This window comes from Lottia gigantea (assembly GCF_000327385.1).
Source record: "Lottia gigantea unplaced genomic scaffold LOTGIsca_5, whole genome shotgun sequence".
NCBI lineage: Eukaryota > Metazoa > Mollusca > Gastropoda > Lottiidae > Lottia > Lottia gigantea.
Genome location: NW_008709715.1, coordinates 4,973,697 through 4,989,133, shown reverse-complemented (window position 1 = coordinate 4,989,133; position 15,437 = coordinate 4,973,697).

Here is a 15,437-nt window from a genome sequence, read left to right as displayed (position 1 = left end):
TGTGCCTTACACCCCCTGTAACGTTCGCCCATAAGGATCTCAAACATTCATATATCATACTAAATCATCGATATTAGAGATAATACATGGTAGACGCTTCAACAGGGTGGACATCTTAGACCAATATTGTTGCCTCAAGGTGTAAAAAATATGTAGTCAACGATGTACATCATTGAATCTTGACTTATGTCAATCAAAAATGTGAGTAAAATAACAGCCGTTAACCATCTATCTTCAAGCAATTATTTTTTATTCGAAATAATGACGTTTTATAAGTCAATTTCTGTTGTTTTCCATCTTTTGTACTTGTTGACCAGTTACAAATATTCCAGGTATTGAACATTTTGTTGTATTTATCCGTAATTTGACGTGATGGACGGATCACTTAGCACTTCAAATATTTTAATGTTAAAGGGATCATATCAATAATTGTTTTGCGAATTACTATTGATTGGGTTTGCATAAAGGATCATTTCATTACAAATGTTTCGGCAGTATATTGTATTGGTTTTCGGATTTCGTTTTGCGGTTCGGATCGTTAGTACTTGTATATGATTAATTTATTTAACCTATGAAATAAATAATATAGCTACCACCTGAAAGACTTGACGTAGTATATTTTTTGTCTGTACCGAATTCAAAACTCTTAGCATTATTTGAAAAAAAGAAAAGTTGTCAAAAGTTCCTGATAATGAATTGTCCTGAAGTCCACCACAGATCCAAATCAGATCCTTTGATGTTTTAGAGACGATAAAAAGTCAATTTTCATTGAATCATTAAGTAATATTGGTTTTATTTTGCCTTGAACATATTCGAGGATACATAAAACGGACCAGCATACACTTAAAAACGACATTTTTCTGCACATGCACAAAGAGTTCAGTGGATCCTGGTCGAGGTTGCGTAGCTGGAACATTTAGTTGACTAAATTAGAGCCCTTTGTTTAAATTAACCTAGAATACCTCATCGATCGTTCGATTTAGTTCAATGCTTTTTATTCCGATTCAATTGAACTTTAAAGCTATAATGTTCTTTGAAGACGTAATGCTATAAAATGGGGGTATTTCTGACTTAGTGAAGTAACGACTAATAACTATCAACACTATATAGAGCAGATAACAATAGACATGTCAAGATAATTTGTCAAGGACAGAATTTATGAGATTATTTTAAAATTTACGAGAAAGTAAATTGAAGTTAGTGTAGTTATATGCTCTGTTAAATGATGCTTGTGCTAATTAACTAGCTTTGTCAAATAATCTTAAAAATAATCCTAGCAATTGAACAAAATATAAATTTAAGCTTCAGTGAGCTGACATATTTTGATTTCTTTCAAGAGAATTAAAATCCTTGTATATATAATATAAACATAATCTAACACAAATCCAGATGTAGTAGAAACACATCTTTCAGCTTGATTGTTTCACAGAATAACAGTAAAATGCACGACGATGGCGTCAATGCACATGAAATGAAATGAAATAATCGCGATTAAAGCTGAGCTTGAACAAGTGACAAAACATGACGAGAAGTTGATTGAAGAAGGAAACTAGGCTAATATTTGAGAGACAAGAAGACCAGTCGAGTACCAATTCGTCTGTATTGAAGCCTATCATTCGACTCAAGTGAAGAGACCATCATCTAGTCGGTGCCAAATAGTTAAACGATATTGATTTTCTGATTAACTGATGGATTGTTAACAGCTTGAGACGTCAATCAAATGTCCACCATGTTGCCCAACAAACTACGCGAGATTCTCGATCAGTCACGTGCTGATGATCGATTTGAAAGACGGAAGTGGGTTTCCTGAAAGATGGGGAGTCGTAACTCAATCAGGTCTGCTAACCAGCTTGTCGGCATCTCATCAACTTTATTTAAACAATTTAGAGAAAAAGAACGACCAAGAAAGGTCGACTTTCACTGTGACAATATCAATGAAATATGCACATCGTAAGTTTACGGCAATCTGTCTTCTGTACGCAACCTGTAACAATTGGAGCTGGAAACGATTGCATTAAAATTAGCGACTTTTCATTTATTATAATTAAATAAGCGCACGTTTCCAATTTCCTTCGGGAGAAAAAAATATTGTAGAAACTAATTTAAATTCTACGGAAGCCATAAATACATGCTGTATCCGCGGTTCACAATTTGTATGTACCTCGTGGTTGTTCCACATACAGCTTAATTGTCGATTTGGGAACAAGGCCACAAAAACCATCAACCTACTGTCTGCTTGTACATTGACAATTTCCCATATATTCGAAAACAAAAAACATCATTGGATCTATTACTTATAATCTTCATGGAAAACGACGATTACTATCTGTAGACCATAGATCTTGACTGCGTGCTGTCTTAAGAATGACTACACTTTAGTGAGCACAACCGATCTGCATCATTCATTGCCAAGGAAAAGTCGTGACCGGGAATGCTAATTTTGTGAACTAACGTCTTGGCATTACAATCTACATATTACAAATTTTAAGATTTCCTGACAAAAAATTAATAAATAACCATTAAGAAAGGCATATTTAAAATCCTCAAGAATTAATTTCAACAAGCCTAAAATCCATCATGTAAAATTCTCGCTTTTGGAAGATTATAACTATTTCTTAATTTCTCAATGAAAGAGTTCACCGGCTAAACTCGTGATGGTTTACTTTATTTCAGATTTAGAATAGCCATTAAACTTTTAAAGTACGCTTTCTTTGATGTACTGATATCTTCAGATTTTTAACAAGTTTGGAACAATTATTGTTATTATGAGTAAAACACCTCCAGCTCTATAAATCATAGTGGAAAATAGTGTATTGGACATTGAATCGTGATGCGGCATTAAATAATATTCAATTCACAGTCACGAGTTCTCTTCATATGTCACTCAATGTAACTCATTAATTCACAATTTATTACTGACTTTTCTTTTAGACTGGACGATCGTATAAAGGCAATATCATAAATAACAGTAATAATTACAGGCACTGGACAATCATAAAATATTTGAATACCAGTATCTCAATAGAAAGTTTGATTTCGGCCGTGACCTCGTCAGGTACCTCGACTAAAGTTGAAGATTTTCTTGGATTAATATTAACTTCATACTCAATAATTTGTTCATCTGAAAGCGATTATTCATTGTGTGTTCAATATATGAAATCATATGGAATACTGTATTGCTTTGCCATTGCTTGGACATGTCAGGCATCTGTTGTGAAAAAATAATTTCTTTTTCCGCTTTCACAAATAAGCTAGTTAACGACAGTTGCTAATAGATAATATCTGTAAATTTCAGATACTTGATATTATATTTATTAAATATAATTTTTATCATTTTAAATCATGGAAAATTGCATAATTTCTGATTATATTAAAATGACATTAAAAATGTTTATGTAAAATAAACCCGAATTAAATTGATAAAATGACATAATTTTGGTTCTTCAAAACACCAAAATATTGGTAAAATTTTTAACCCTCCTTATTCGGCCAATATGACGAGAATTGAGTTGCTACACTTCAAGCGATCTTATAATCTGGAAACATTGGCATGAAAATTATCCAAGGTGAACAACCAGACCCTTGTGTTATATCAGTCCCTCCGACCGCTATTATAGTTAGAAGTAAATAGACTTGTCTGAGATTAAGAAACAGTGGTATTGGTCTGACAAACTGACAGAGATACAGGATTACCAAGCGACATTGTGAACTCGAGGTAATTTGATTACTAACGATTGATACATCTGTGTGGTTACTAGACTGAGTAATAAATGATATTAGTTTTAATAATCAACTTGATTCTTTGTTTAGTACCAGTCATTGGCTACAAGACTATTGTCATCATAGCAGCATTAGAAACCAAATTACTTCACTGGTACAAAATGTAGTTCAAGGTTTTGGTATTTTTCTTTGACATGATGATAGCTATGCCTTTAAAAATGTCCCTCAACATTAAAACCTTTAAAGGAATTTTCGTAATTTGACTTTTTCATATCAATTTAGATATATTTAGAAAATCAAGGCTGAGGTAGGCAGTGAGGAAAACGGTTTGGGAGGTGCAGGTTGACTTCAGAAGTTTCGACGTTTCCAACAAAAGTTTGAGAATAAAACTCAAATCACATATTTTTATATCAGCATCTACCACTTCAGATGTTCAGATGTACGTTTATATCACAGTTGATATTAATGGCTGATGAAAGGAGGAGGCAAGGTTTATATATATTGTTAATATATATTATATAAATCTTCTTCTCTCGTTAATCTCTTTTTTTTAATTTTTTGCTGGGGTTCACTTCCTGAATAATTAAAATGGATAATTTTGTGGTTGTCATAAATGTAGACTTGAAGACAGTTATCATTTTGGAGGTCGTCTGATTTCGAAACGTTTATATCGTTTCGCTCGATATTATATAAGCTATGGTAACCGTTTTGAAAAACTTAATTCTCTGTTGGTGGGTGGACAAGATACACTCTAATCTATGGATCAAGGGTACCTATAGCCCCCCCCCCCCCCCCCATCACTGTTTGCATTTCTACATTAAAATACAAAAAAATTAGCATCAGTTTGGCATTGGTTTTCACCTGTTCTGAATTAAGTCTTTTGGGTATTGGCTCAAGCACTAGACTAGACCAGAATTAGAATAGAATTGAATTGAATTGAATTGAATTGAATTGAAATAAATTTATTAGTTCGCAATCGGGTCTACAAGTATCAGAGGAAACGCCTTACGCTTTGTGCCATTCGAAAAGCATACTTGTTCGAGTATAAAACCAGTAGTTGAACCTGTATCTCTCTTGACGATGATCAAAAAGACGGGACAAGAGAGATATTAGTTATTTTCATGGTTGATTCACACGGACTTGATGTCCTAATACATTTTACCATAAAATATATACTGTCTTCATTGTCACTTTGGTTCATATCAAGCATACAAGGTACATAGAGGCACGTGACTTTTATTATAATGTTGAAATTAATACTATTAGACTGACCCTTACATCATATTGTAGGTACGGGCTTGTAGGTATCTGATTCGCTGTCAGATACCTGTAATTAACCAAGTTTGTGACCTTGACCTTTAGCACCATATTGGGTAGTGTCAGCGAATACATATCCGTTACGATTAAAAGTTCTTGCAATACCAAACATTAGCTGTGTTTCCACCCTGTTTGTGCATGCTTATGTTGTTTCAATCCTAGGTACATGGTAGATTGATACACTGTTCGCGTATCGTAGGTTTTGTACATGGTCAAAAGCCATAGGTTTTTCAAACGTTTAAGTAGGAATCATTATGTCTAAAGCAGTTCTTCCACACTTTGAAATATGCGAATTTGCATCATTGTACTTTCGACTTATTTTTACTCTCAATGCTGTTGTCACGAGTGATTTGACCGGCAATGGATGTATTGATTTAAAGAGTTGCAAAAAAACAACGAAGGACAAGGTTGAAGAAAACTTATGAAATGCATTCCTGACAGACAAAGCACATTTCTACCAAATTGATCCTAAAATAAAATATAGCCTGCAAGCTTAAAAATATGACAGACATAAACATGAGATAAGGAAATCAAGTGACATGTATTTGAAGGGCTATATTTTACTCAGTGCGCTGAAATATGAACTTTATTGCTATAACTGACTACACCCTATGCTCACTTGTAGCATTTAGTAACTGCTAAGTGTGCATTTCTTGACATGAGCTGCAAATTGAGATTCTGCTTTATTCACTCACAAATACCCAATTAAACACACTAGTACTGCCAGAAATTGAAAGAACTTTGATCTTATCAGAGCGGATGTACATACAACGCTTCATATTATGTCCCTTTAATGTTTACTTTGAGAGAAGAGATTTTGACCAAAAATATTAAAATTGGGCTAAACTCATCGTCATTCAGTTTTAGCATTCAGTTATTATCATAAAAGAATGAAGTATAATGACGGTGCTGTCAACTTCCGTCTTTTTACAACCGAATGATAACATTTTCAATGAAGAACAATTAAGGCTTAAGACTCGTCGCCAAACGTAAAATGTACTCATTTTAAGCTCTGATTTCAAAGTTCTCTCATAGAAATCCATCTGTTACCGACCCATCAAGCCAGTGCTATCTTCTAATTCCTCTACGTTGCAACAGACAAGAGCGGCACTAATAAAGTATGATAATGATTTAGATCATGCGATCATTAATTCATTAAAATGAAAAATAATGAAATTTTATGGTCGAGCGAAGTAAGGATAAAGAGTTAAGTAGGTTTTATTTGCTGGTGGTGAATCCACTCTGTATTTTGTACATGAGAGTCGATGTGAACTCAGGTGTGTATTATATTTGACTATAATTATTATATTCATTACACTCTCTGAGTTGTTAAGACACCCACCGTTGGTATATTATAACACATTGACTGTCTATGTATGAAAGATCTGTCAGGTTCTACCATTATTCATGTGTAGAATTTATCAGTAAGATCATATGCACATGAATTAACAATATGTAACAGATTGTCAGAGAATTCTGTAGATCAAAACAAAGCCAGAGATTGAATGGATGATTTTATTATATATGGCCTTTATTCATAGATAGCTATCCATTTCGTTCATTTTGTTTTATTGTCATGACGAAAGCTTTCAGAACAATTATAGGCGTGTAAGGTGCACTGCAAAAATAATACAAATATTGAGGGAAATTGTTTGGTATATGACTGTATATGACTTTAAGAAGGAAAACTTCCAATTTCATTTCCACCATGTCAAACCGTCATCTCAGCTCAAATGTTTTGCCAGTATGCAATAACAGCAACTGTCGTAAAACAATGGTCCCGTGAATTATAACACGTACAAGGGAAACTTCGGATCGAGGCAATTTGTATAAAAAGAGTAAAAAGATTCAAACGTCAACCCAACGTCAACGTCAAATCTTTTTATATTTTTTGGTGTTATACCCAACGTATTTAGAGTACAATTGGGTTGACGACAAAATATTTGAAGTGTAACAAGTTCGGATGCACCGAACAGATGTAATAAATCGTGCAAACTACTTGGTATAATTCATACGGAAGACGTATTATTGCATGTATTTAAGAGCAGTAAAACTTGTAAGTAATAAATGAATTGATAAATTAATAAATAGACCTCATTTTTTGCTCAACTACATGTAATAGACCAATGACATTCTGTAATAGTCTTTATGATAAACTGGTGGAATATTTGAATATATCTACATAAAATACAAATATATAAACACCAATCAAACAATATTAATAATTTCTTTAATTATTTATTAATTATGAATCATTACCTACTGTGTAGAGATTGACTTTAGATATTCAATAAGAAACTAGATCAATAACCTTGAAAGTTGAAAATACCCCGAAAAAATTGATCGCTGTGTAACCTCGTGTTTGGCTTTAAAAGTTATCCCGTTTTAAGTGCATATAGTCCTGTACTATTTTAGCCTTGGAATAAATAATGATCATAAAATATGGAATACGGATGAGAATCAATGCAATAACAATAGAGAGAAGAACAATATTAAAGATTTAACTATTGTCTTGTAACACAATAGATTGACTGAAATATTGAACAATGTTAATAAAAAATACATCTCATTTCAACATAATCCAATAAGGTTCATATCATTTCTACAGTCTTTACCATTGTTTATTGTTCACATATATTTCTATAATAACTAACTATATTGATGTAGGAAACCTGTTCAAGAGAACAATATTCTTTAAAAGAAACAGTGGCACCTATGTGCAGAATATGACCTTTATTAAAGAACATTTAGAACATCTATTATAAGCTGACATAGATTCATTGAACTAAAAAAAATGAATATTAATTTTTGGCGTTATTTTTTTAGGATAGTTTGACAAAATTTTCAGAGGCATTAACTGCAACATACATCAACATAATTCATAATTTAATGGAAGTGAAATGAATTATATGTATGGTATTGGGAATCATTTCTTAACCGTAAATTAACGTTTCAAACATTAACTACAATTAAACACAAACACTTTAATAATGGAAACTCTTTACTTTAAAACAGTTTACAAACCTGAATTTTCAAATCTTGAATTTTCTATTGGCATTATACTATCAAAACGTTTGGTAATCATCTTAAGAAAGGAAACACCGTGTCGACTAGGAAGAAATCGCAGACAAAGAAAATAGGCTAAAATTGTGAGAAGCATCTCTGTGGACTATTTAATTGTTTTACATGAATTGGCACACACAATTCTGGTGTAAATTATCACACTGGAGACGTGGTTCTAATCAATCAGTCACTGTTTAATGAACGCATAGCTTAATTAATACACTCAAATCTGGAAATTAGATTTTATCACAAGAATGTTGTTGCTTTATCAATTTTAAAATTTTGGACCATTCTTCGCCAGTGGATTTACTAAATGAAGTCAGATGTAAATTTCTCTTGCTATTCCTTATATTGACCAGACCTCAATATTAAGACCTTCAATTACATATTTATTCATCAGTAACATTACTAACTTCATATGAAGCAGAAATCCCTCCATACTACCCAAAATAAAAGAAGAAAATTATTGACGTGGTATTTCTATTGACAGGCGATTTTATTCTGAAAAGCGGATGAATGACCATGTTGTGATTTCCTCACGATACCAGACAGAACAACCTTGGTGAAATTTGTTTTAATGAGGACATTTATAGATACATAAAAACATGTTTTTTCCGGAAAGGGTTAAAGAATTTTACATAAATGATTTAAAAAACCTCAATTAAGCTGAAGAGATCGTATAGACAATTGTGATCACGTGACATGTTAATTTATTCATTTATGCAAAACTCTGATTAGTGTCTGCTGAAAGGTTTTTGAGCCGTTTAGTTTATGTTAGGGAGTAATCATTTAACCTTACTCCATCACTCTATTGATACCAGCATGTCTGGCCAGAGTTTAGATTAAATTACAAACTAGTCCCTACAAGACGACTTCATGTTATTGAAATTAATCGAAATCTCGTTCACGTTAATTCACACGTGAAATTCCGTTAGTTGACAACGAGATGATAATAATTTGAAAATGTCACAACTGTCTTGTAGTAGATGATTACCATATTGCCATAGAAAATATCATTTCTGCCTTTTTTCTGAAGAATTTCTGATTTGAGACACAATTTATCATTATAATTACACATTAAGCTTTCTACAAATTATATTTCTTATTTCGACATTTTCCAGACATCAGAGAATCTTGTTTTATTGATAAGATAATTTTTATGACATGATTTGAGAAGTTGAGATGTCTGAAAGAAGTCTGTAATATGATCAACATGGAAGACAATGACTACTACTACCTAATGATTAAAGCTGGATATCACATTGGCAATGGAGAGGAAGAAAAACTGTCTTCCTGTTCGACCTTCGAAAGCACAGACCAAAACAATAGAAGATATAAGTTTGATGCCCGTCTACAGTAAATAAACTTCAATTAAAAATATCTACATACATGTAATTTTCTATATTATACAGTATTTAAATTGATGAGTTAGGCGCCTGAATACAAACTTTTCTGCACATGATTGGGCTAATAAAATGGGCAACGCCATGCAGTTAGAATGAGAGACATTAGTCTATTCTTTTCAATACAGACTTTAAAACCCAGGGTCTCGGTTTCTTGCCCCACCCATACAACGTTTCCATGCCATGCTCTCAAACCTGCAACAAACCTAGTTTTTGAATCATTATCTGAAAGCGGTTTATTATTATTAAACTTACTTTATCAACAACATTAGCCAACTTTAGTCACGGGTGCAGCTCTAGAATACTTTCGGTATTTCGGTGAGCTGTATTTAGTATTATTTAGATTTTGAAATTAGCAAAGATGATTTCCAATATCAACTCTTCAGCCATATTAATAGAAATAAATAGTTTGCATTAAAAGAAGCATTACGTTTCAGTTGGATTTTTTCGCCTCTCAAATAAGGTGGAGGCTGTTTTTTTTTTATGTAAGTTAAATGGCCCTACTATATGGAATATAAACAAATAAATATGTCAATGTGTAAAATATTTTCCCACAAAGTAAATAACTTATAAAGAATGATGTTGGTAATGATATGTGACTTGTTGTATGTCATACGTTTTTAAATTACATCTCAATTTTAAAAGCAACAAGTGAACAGGTCAAACAAGGTCAAATGCACAGTAACGCCCTTGATGAGGCACCTCTTAATTCCTGCATTAATTACTCCACATAGAAAAAATTTTAAGTTAAATTATCTTATTTGTCAAAGAGCTAAATCTATATTTATTTGGTCGGTATTTTAAAAGTAAACACTTTAAGACTAAATTGACAGAATTTATTTTTTCAAAATTTTAAACAAAAGCATAAATTACGACCATGTTGTAAATATAGACTAAGATAAAGACCAGAAGAATAATTTGTAACGTTGTTGTCCTCGACCAAATTTTGAAGTAGAATTATAACAAGACAAAACAAATCGATAAATGGATCTAGATATGTCGAAAAATATGAACTGACGATAAAGAGCATAAAATAAATACAATTAAGAGTAAAAAACATCGTGATTATCGAAATTTCAAGGAATGAAAAAGGTCTATAAAACTCGATTTTAGACATGTATAATAGACGAAAGCTGTCGATGAAGTTTTTATTGATTTTCTCTGCCATAATTCATTGGTAATTCTATTGATATTTGTAGTTTTGTGTCATTTTCTTTCAATCAACATTTTAACTCCGCCTACAATTCGATTCTCTACGTGAGGAATAATTATCACACGTGTGGCCGTCATATACCTGGCAAAATGATCGACCTATTTCTAATTTATGTAGTTTTAATTAGGATATAATTATAATATAAAAATTTACCTTGAAGATTGTTCACGACATTCGTATATTTTCTTATCAAATAAAAGATACCAAATACTACAATTTTGTTTCAAACGCACACTAAAAAATATATAAAATATTATAGTATAATGTATGTATTAAATTTTACTTTATACATAAATGGATGAATGTGAAAAAAAAATAAATAAATAGATAAATTTTTGTGTGAAGTGTAAAATCTTTTAATTAATTTCAAACAATACCGTCCGAATCTTCAATGAATTTTATATTTTAGATTTTTAATTAAAATCAACTTTATTGGCATCAGAATATCACAAGACGACTTTTCTACGAAGAACTCACTGTCAAATATAAGCTTTGCTAGACAAGCTACATGGCAATGACAACCCATACAAACTGACAACTCCATCTTCTAACGTTGTTCTATTGTTCGCCCTCTATTCTTCTTTAACACCATTTTCACGGGATCGTTTTCAACAACTGTGTCGACTTTCTAACTCCCTTTCACAAGAGAAATCATTATCCGAGCTTCTCGCCCAACAACGTGCGAGCATCAATAGCTATTTATTTCCGGCGGATCGTGTTCATTTCAAAGGAGTTGCAGCCATAAAGCTCAAGCAATATGTAGCAAAAAGGGGCAACGGGAATTATTGCTATTGTATTGTCCTAAGATTTCAATAAGCTTTAGTTTTGTTCATTGAGAACTGTGAAGCTAGCTAAACAATGTTAGTGTTAGCCAATTCACAGCTAGATAATCAGCCCTCAAACTCTCTTCAATATCTAACGACTTCAATACAACCAAAATCAATTCGCTACGTCCTTCAACTCGCACGTGCAATAACGCACCTTGTGTGGCCACAGTGGAAAGTCGAGTAGGTTATTTTGAAAGAAGAAAAGTATGAAAAGTGTCAAAGTCTTCGGGCTGATTTCTACTTAAAGTAATTTCTATAATAACAATAGAAGTGATAGCTGACCAATTGTCTTGTATTTTCTGACCAGTAATCAAATTGGCCTGTATAGATAACATTATTACACAACGTTATGTACCATACATCTGATCAAAACACTCACTGTGTATTGGTGCTAATTTATTCGTTCTGTTCCACTATTCTCAATGGACTAAAGAACTCCCAATAATTTTGGTAATTGTTTTAGTATATTGTATTGGTATTAATTTTCTTCTCCATTGACATTTGGTTGTTCTGGCAGCAATAAAGAGTAAGGGAACAAGGATGCTGTATGGTAGACACTATAGTTGTATTCTATTACTGTCATTAGTTGGAATGGGTTTGTTTGTCTCTGGAGAGCTGTTTTTCTACAGTCGATCACGATTTGTTTCAAGAAGCAGAAAATGAGTTTGACCCATTACAGTTAAAAGTTACACTATTCTCTGCTTCCGCTTTATTGTTATTGGCTTCACTCTTTCAGACAGTTGTTCAACAACCTCTTTAAAATACACAGCTTTATCATGGATTCTACAATTACTTTCATTCTCACTTTAAACTCAATCAGCTTCTTAGACGAGTTGCAGTTCGATGCATCCTCGCAACATCCCACTGTCTTAAAATACTTATTTAGCTTCAATTCTTTGGTTTTTATTCTTAAAATTTCCAAGCAGTTACCTAGACGAGAACCAGGCGCATTCTCGCAACATTCTACAATTTTAAACCTTTCATTTAGCTACAATCCGTGGGATTTCATTCTGACTTTAAACTCAGTCAGCTTCCTGGACGAGTTACAACTAGGTGCATCCTCGCAGCAAGCCGTGAACTAAACGTTTGTTTATAACAGCTGATTGTGGGAAGCCTGCTGTGATCAGAAACGAAGCAACAATTAGATTACTACACGCTCTCCAAATTCAAACTCACACTAATTAATAATTTTGCCAATTGCAGACACCAATTTAGCACTAAATTACATTATCGGATTTCTATAGCCCACAGAGCTTTTGATCGTATAACTGGAATTGTTAGTTTAGAAGAGACGAACGGACATTCTCTCTACTTGTTCACTTTATTCAACCAATTCGTCATGGAATACGAGAGGATTTCTTTCGCTTCAAGAAAACAAAATAATGAGAAAAAATGGAGGTCGATGTTTTATCATTAATATGCAATTTTTCACTCGATTGGTAAAATAGCGCTTATTTTATTTGCGTTTATTAAACATTTAGAAAGATTTTGATTTATCCTAGCTCGTTTGACATCATCTTGTTGAATAGAACAATTTTCTCGGCGAGTTTTTATAACAGAAATTGAGATTATTTGAAGTTATCGATATGTTTTCTATCTAAATATTTCAAATTAAAATGTAAATATTACACAAGGTTTCTATTCAGACTGTTGTAACACTTGTACTGTTTATTATGGTAGGACCGAATCTTGACATTATTTTTATAGAAATCAAGACGATGAAATAGGAAATGAAATGTTATTTTCCGATTAGAGGGACTTTATATTTCAGGACATTGTTTTTTGGATTCGTTAACATGTTTGAAAAAACTTTAAAGCATTAAATGATGATAAAAATATGTAAATTTTGTGATCGAGCATTTTTGTGAAGAGAATGTAATAAGAATTGATCCATTATATTTTGTGATTTCTTTACAGATAATGCAATAATACATGATTTTAATTTATCTCCAAAAATGAAATGTTTCTTGAGAGGGTTGCATAATCAAAACACCACTAGAGGTTAAATGTAACATTGTCTTCTTTTTTAGAAAATTATTGTAAAAGAAATAGAATCTGTACCAAAGAAAGGCAAAAGATTTCAAATCCTTTCTAAATTTACCAGAGAGAAGACGAATACAGGATCAGAATGGACAAAATTGACAATTTTGAATAAGCTTCGTATTCTGTTGTTAATTGTGAAAAATCTATTTTAAGAATCAGAACGAGACGATTAGAATGAAGATTCTCAGATGTAGAATTATGATTTATAGATAGTATCCTACCCATTTACCAAGTTAATGTGTATTTAAGGAATATAAAGTTAAAAGTCATATTCTATTGGTGGCCATATTGAACTAATAGTAGACCTCAACTTCAATAAATCATATCTAAAGAGAAAGAAAACAGACCCCTAGTTATTGACCAATCGTATATTCTCTTATATATTGATTTGGGCCAATTATAATCGCGTTTACTCGACATATACCATACCGACTCCATTAATTTGTTAGCAGACGTGAGAATTGATCAATAACTGTATCATTCTAAAGTTTCCAATATTCAATATTTCTGAAATTTCTCACTTGAACAATTTGCATGTTGAAGGTTAAACGATGATCTGTAACACTTTATCACCAACGATACAGAAATCTTGTACCAGCATATTGATCAGTAAAAACTACCCTTCTACAATAGGGCACAATGTTCAAAATTTCAATTAAAATTTACATATTATATAGGTTAACACCATTCCAAAATACTTAGACAAGAATATCATAAACCTCAAAATATTTAATATCAAAAATTACTTCTATTGAACTTAGAACATGTTCACACAAATTTCAGGAAGAATCAGAATTCTCAAGACATCTGCTGTAATGATCTTGGACCAGGGTTATCTCATTCCCAATTTTTCATTCATCCCGTTTCTTAATGAAGAGACGAGATAAAGAAATAAATCCCTCAATTATCATTAATTTTAAATACTGACACATAAAGAGTTTCCCGATAATTCTCTGTCGTTAGTGTTATTAAACGTATGTCTAACGTATGTTACCTCAACATTCCCATTATATTTATGCAAACTAGTGACTGTAAATTATGCAAGCTGTTTCTAGACACTTGTAAATGGCACCCAATGGTTACACGTGCTTCGCTATTCACACAACACATCTGATCAGTTCCATTCTATAAGTCCAATTTCTAAGTCTTTGTGAAGCTGGTGACTTGTTGATGGCCAAGATCTTTCATTGAAATAGTTCTTTTATAAAAAAAAAATATGGAGATTTAAATTTAGTCAAAACAACCCAAAATTAGACGACAAGCAACGGTTTCTCTACATCATCAACGAACTTGAAAAATTGCAAATAACATATCAGCTCACTAAGATGTGAACTATAAGATCCATACTCTTATAAGGCGTGGCGTGGAAGAATTGATGTAACTACATTCCGAGCCCTACACCATTAGACCAACCAGGTTCTGAAATATAAGATTTTCAGTCATTTCGAATAGCCATGGAAATGTAGAACAGTCAGACACGTAAAATCCTATTTCATTATTAAATAGTTTAATTATGATAAAAATAACGACTTTACTTTCGATTTAATAATTATTCTAGCATATATATAGTTTATCAATAACAATGAAATATAGATATTATGATTTATTTTTCAGTATTTGGTGTTGGCTGTTGACTTGAAGCCTATTAATCATGTTTTCATGTCACCAACTAACAGTTCTGTCACTAATAACTCATTCTCTACCATCTAAATAATAAATAATCATGTGACAACAGATCGTTTAATATACATTTTCTCTCGGACAAAATAAAAAAAATGGAAACAAAATGTTACTAAAAGGCGATCTGTTACCACCTCCGTTATTCCCATTGTAAAATTCATATCGTTCGAT